This window comes from Otolemur garnettii, unplaced genomic scaffold (genome assembly GCF_000181295.1).
Source record: "Otolemur garnettii isolate 467f Iridium unplaced genomic scaffold, OtoGar3 scaffold00009, whole genome shotgun sequence".
Taxonomy (NCBI): domain Eukaryota; kingdom Metazoa; phylum Chordata; class Mammalia; order Primates; family Galagidae; genus Otolemur; species Otolemur garnettii.
The window spans coordinates 28,047,977-28,054,214 of record NW_003852404.1 but is presented as its reverse complement, the minus strand read 5'-3'; positions in this window follow the sequence as shown (position 1 = coordinate 28,054,214).

Here is a 6,238-nt window from a genome sequence, read left to right as displayed (position 1 = left end):
TTACTTGTCAACATCATCGACAATGGGCTACTATGCTGAAATCAACGGGCACTGTTCTTAAAGGGTAAGAGGAGCAAAAGTGCCCATGGTGCTAAGGTGCTTTGATATTCTGACTTTAATTCTGACGCTGTGCTGCCTCTCTTCTTGTTTTATACTATCTCGGCTCATGTGAAACTTCTGGTTTGCTTACTGGATGCAATCGGCTCTACTTTCACTAAATTGCCTATCTGTGTTTGGGGAGGGAGAAGATGACATACACTTTGCTCATGCCATCTTATTTTGTTCTATAGATATTTTATTTTAGAAAAGGTCAATGCTTATTTGGATTCTGATTCTCACTTTCCTGGCATATAGCGAAAATAGTTGCAGGTTCTGGCAGCTGATGAGCACAGGCTACAATCCCAGTTCTGCTACTTACAAGCTGCATGCCATTTGGCAAGTCACTTAAAGTATCTGGCCCTTAATGTACTCCTTTATTAAGTAATTATAGTAATTCCAAAATACTCAGGGTTGCTGTGAGGATTTTATTAGATATTATACATGAAATTCTGTATACTTGGAAGGTAGTCAACAAATATAAAGACAGACAAAGAGGAAGGTACCTTTTATCTGAGTCCCGCATATTTGGCAAATGCTCTTAGTCATTACAATTCACTAAATTGCAGGCACTAAACTTTTGTTGCATGTTTGTCTATGTATACAAAATTAAAAAAGACATAGATGTCCTAGGCCATGAACACTGTGGTGAGTCTGGTAATCAATGTCTAATTGATCTGCTTGCGGTAGTTTAGTTGCATTAAGTCTGAACAACCATGAATTCAGGTGTATACAAATCTTACCACCATATTATGCCAACAAAACAAAACAAAACCAGAAACAGACCTTTAATGATAATTAATGTTGTTTGAAATAATTTTGGTTATCCAAATGCTCAGCTGAAACATTTTCTGGCGCAGCCTTTTGTTACCTGATCCAGAGTCAACCATTCTACTTCCATAAGCTGTCAACATCAGAAGACTCACAGTCTTCTGAAATTCAGGTTCACATCTGCTCCAATACACGCACACACCCATTGAGTTCTCAGCAATGGATCCTGTCAACTAGTCCATTCGATGCAAGCACTCAGAGCAATAGCCATGCATCTGGACCCAAGCTGGGGGTCCCAGCGACGTCATACACATTAGTATTGACCACTGGATGGTTGTTTGGTACGCCACCCATTCATATCCCCTTGACTGATGATATAGACATGGCTTTATGTCTCTTTTAAACCAATTTTCAATCTGAGAAATTCTCAGAATAGAAATTTTTAAAAAGTTATCAAAAATTAAGTGGATATGATGATATTCAAATTATTGTTTATGATTTTGAAGGATTTCAAATGTGGTCAATGCATTCTGAGTGAAAGTGTACATCATAGGTACATAATTTAATTCACATTAATAAGACAAATGAATACTGAAAAAAGAGATTATAGAATATCTTGTGCTGAAGAAGTAATGTAATTTTAAAATACTAAACTACTAAACTAGGCTGACATCTGGAGTTGTCTGTTGGACTAATCATTTATCTCAGCAAAATAGTTTAGATTTGTATATATGGTGCAGATATAGTTATCCTATGAGACATTATCACTTATCATATTTGAAAGCTGCATAACAACCTAAGGGGAAAATAACTATAAAGAAAAATAGATTTGTAGAGATTTGGAACCTTCAGGGGATGAAAAATCTGTCCCCAGAGAATTTGTAAACATTGTGTAAGGACATTTTCAAATGTAGAATATAGAAATATGCTCACTACAAAAACGAGAGTAATAATTAATTTTCAGAATTGCATTCCAAATTCCCTAAAATGTAAAAAAGAGAAAATAGATGAAAAATAAAGATTCTGAGATATTAAAGTTTAATTTTGGAAACCCCCATAATCTTAAATTAATATAGAAATGAAATCACTAATTACTTTTTTACAAGTTAAGACCTGAAGAAAAAAATGACTTATTTACAAAGTACCAAAGACTGTATTGCCAGTAATATCCATTTCAGTCTGCATGTTTTGGATGGTCACTCTATCAGACACTATTAAGTGGTTATTGATAATGTGTTGGTTCTCTCGTTCTTTTCCCACTTCCACTATGAGGAATGGAAAAGTTAAGTATGCTTCTTTTCAGTCATCATTTTTAGCAAGAAATTGCCATATAACACAGAACTTACATTGTGCACAGAAGTCTGCTGGGGTGCTTCCAAGAGAGAAATCTTTCTGATAAAGAATATTGTTCCTGGGTGGTGCCTGTGGCTCAAAGGAGTAGGGCGCCAGGCCCCATATGCCGGAGGTGGCAGGTTCAAACCCAGCCCTGGCAAAAAAAAAAAAAAAAAAGAAAGAATATTGTTCCTGCCTTAAATAAGGACAAAAGGTCGGTAAAAACCTCTTTGTGACCATGAGAGAGAGCTAAGAGAATCGTGTGAAATCTAATCTTGAGCCCTTGAATTAACAATAGAGCTACTACCCTTCAGGTCTCCTATTATACAGAAATGACAATCTTTTTTTTTGAAAAACCCACTATTAGTCTAGTTTTCTGCTATTTACTGGTGAAATAGTTCTGATTTCTAAATCCATTTATATATGGATTAATTGTAATAAGTATGTTCGATTGATTTTGAATATAGTACTTTTACAATGAACATAAATTAAGTAGCCATTCTACTTTAATTTTTGACGTGGGCAAAAAAATGTTTCAAAATTCTCCAAGGAGCCCTACTGATCCTCAAGTACTACAAAACAAGAGTGCTGTACATATGTAGGAAGAGAAGTAGAATGCGATCAGTTATTTCAGTTTCAACTAGAATAGTCTATATGAACAAGCCTCTACTCATCAATTAGTATTCTTTTGGAAAAAAACAGTGATATAGGTAAAATATGTCTGCAAGCCAATGGTAGAAGAAAGAGAAAATATTAGACTACAAGTAGAGAATCTTGAGTTCCCGTTCCACTTCCATTTTTTTTTTATTTCTTAGCCATATTTTCTCTATAAAAAATTTTAAATCTTCAATTTATGTATGTATATATACATGATTTATAATAATTTGATGAATCTTATAGAGGAATCTATGAAAAAGACTGTTTTAAACCTTTTAAAACTTAGTGGCTGTGCATAGGATTTAAAATTATTGAATTGCTTAATAGTTCTAACATGTGATTTATCATTGAAGTATGATTACAGATAAACTGAAATGTCAATAGAAGGAAATTTTTAGCCTACCTTACATATACATGAAGAAAATTTGACAGAGGTTGATTCTCTATCTAAAATGAAAGATAACATCCTGAGATAATTTAACAAATTAATCTTTCTTGCATATGTTTGTTGTAACAAATACCTTATACACCTTTATTTTTACATGAAACTTGTATCCTCAGATAACCTCCATTACATAGATGCAAGAAAAATACCTTATACACCTTTATTTTTACATGAAACTTGTATCCTCAGATAACCTCCATTACATAGATGCAAGGAAAAATTAAAAAAGGATAATGAATGTACATGAAAATACTAAAAAGTCATTCATTTGAATACTAAAAATATCAAGTTGTCTCTTATACACATTACATGAACTGTAAAAGGGTGTGAAATTCAAAACTATCTCATGTAATTCATTTTAAAAGTCTTCTTTAAATTACTTCATGTCAATTTTCAACTAAAATTAGGCTGAAAATTGTAGGAAGACATAAAATTACCATAGTAACTCAAAATTGAAAAATGAAATCTTTGGCAAGCAAGAATTTTATTTCTCCTGAAAAAATGAAAATATTTTCACGAAGTTAAATAATGCTCGTACCATTGCCACTAGTCCTGGTATTAGGAAACGAATGCTTGAAGTAGCACAGCTGAACATTTGTTCATTCTATGGCAAGATCTCCAATGATGGCAAGTGGGCACGTACCCATTCTGCCAAAATGACTCACCTTGGACTAGTTAAAACTTTGGAATGATGCTTGTGATGTAGATTTCACTACATATGCAAAAGTGCTGAACTTGGAATTTAAAGGGGGAGAAAATGAATTAAAATCAACTCATTCAAAATTTCTCTATGCATTCTTTCTTTTTTCTTCATGTGTTTGTAAGCCAATGCTTGATAATGGCTTTACTTTCTTTCATAGTTTTGATCTAATTTTATGGTCTTATTTTTTTCTTTATGTTCCTGTCCTGATACTCTTGTTACTAGCTTTGGTCATCCCTGAAAGACTTGGATGTTTTTCTTTTCTTTTAAATTATTGTGTGTTTTGATTTGTATTTCTCTGATGATTAAGGATGGTGAGCATTTTTTCATATGTTTGTAGGCCATGCGCCTGTCCTCTTCAGAGAAATTTCTCTTCAAGTCCCTTGCCCACACTGAGAGGGGATGATTTGTTCTCTTCTTGCTAATATGTTTGAGTTCTCTGTGGATTCTTGTTATATCATCTAACACCAGTAAGATTAGCCCATATCCCAAAATCCCAAAATCACAGATGTTGGTGTGGATGTGGAGAAAAGGGAACACTTCTACACTGCTGGTGGGATTGCAAACTAATACATTCCTTTTGGAAAGACATCTGGAGAACACTTAAAGAATTAAAAATAGAGCTACCATTTGATCCTATAATTCCTCTATTAGGTGTATATCCAGAAGACCAAAAATCACACTACAATAAATATCTGTATCAGAATGTTCATTCCAGCCCAATTCATAATTGCTAAGTCATGGAATAAGCCCAAGAGCCCATCAATCCATGAATGGATCAATCAATTGTGGTATATGTACACCATGGAATACTATGCAGCCATTAATAAAGATGGAGAGTTTATCTCCTTCATGTTTACATGGATGGAGCTAGAAGATATTCTTCTCAGCAAAATATCCCAAGAATGGAAAAAAAGTATCCAATGTACTCAGCCCTACTATGAAACTAATTTATGGCTTTCATAGGAAAGCTATAACCCAATTTTAGCCCAGGAACACGGGAAGAGGGGAGAGGGAGGGAAGGGGAGGGAGGAGGGGAGGTGGAGGGAGGTTGATTGACAGGATCACGCCTATGGTTCATCCTATAAAGGTACATGTGAATCTCACTAAATGTAGAATACAAATGTCTTAACACAATAACTAAGAAAAAGACATGAAGGCTATGTTAACCAGTTGGATGAAAGTACTTCAAATTATATACAGAAACAGTACACTGTACTCCATGATAGTATTAATGTACACTGTTATGATTTAATAAAAAGCATTTTAAAAAATAAAATTAAAAAATAAATAAATTATTGTATGTACATAGTAATTTTATATCTTTACAGGGTGCACGAGGTATTTTGATATTATTTTTAACACAACTCCATCCATATTTGATCTGTCTTCTTTTCATTCTTTCTCTCTTCCTCTCCACCCTTTTTCTCCTCTTCTTTTTCTTAATAGTGTTTGACAATGGAATTTTTGAACAATTAGATTTTCTTCAAGTGCAATTTACATGGCATTCCTAATATTTCCTTCCTTTCACAATAGCCACAGCAGTAAACTTTGGCATTGCTATAATTGATGCATTCTTTTGTTAAAATTGTTTTTTTATGAACACATAATAATTTTATATATTGATTCAGTACACAGGATGATTTCAAAGGGGCATTTCAAAGGGGCATCTAGTACATAATGATCAAATTCGGGTAATTGGGGTATACATCATTTCAAGCATTTATAATTTCTTTGTGTTAGGAACAAAAATAACTGAAATGACATATTTTTAAACTGTTTTATTTTGACTTTTAAAATTCTGAAATCTTCTATCAGAGATAGATCTACCTTAACAGCAAAGTTAACAAAGTGTTACAATGACATCTCCTAATGATGGCATTTTCAGTTCTCTTCAGATGTCTTCAGTTGAAACTCTCTGAACTTTTGAAAGTTGTATTACCAGCGACATCACTATTCTTTAATGTAACATCCTTATGTAAGTACTTTATTGGAAATACATGAGTAGGCTCAGCGCCTGTGGCTCAAGTGGCTAAGGCGCTAGCCACTTACACCTGAGCTGGTGGGTTCGAATCCAGGCCAGGCCCGTCAAACAACAATGATGGCTGCAACCAAAAAATAGCCAGGCATTGTGGCAGGCACCTGTGGTCCCAGCTACTTGGGAGGCAGAGGCAGGAGACTTGCTTGAGCCCAGGAGTTGGAGGTTGCTATGAGCTGTGATGCCATGGCATTCTACC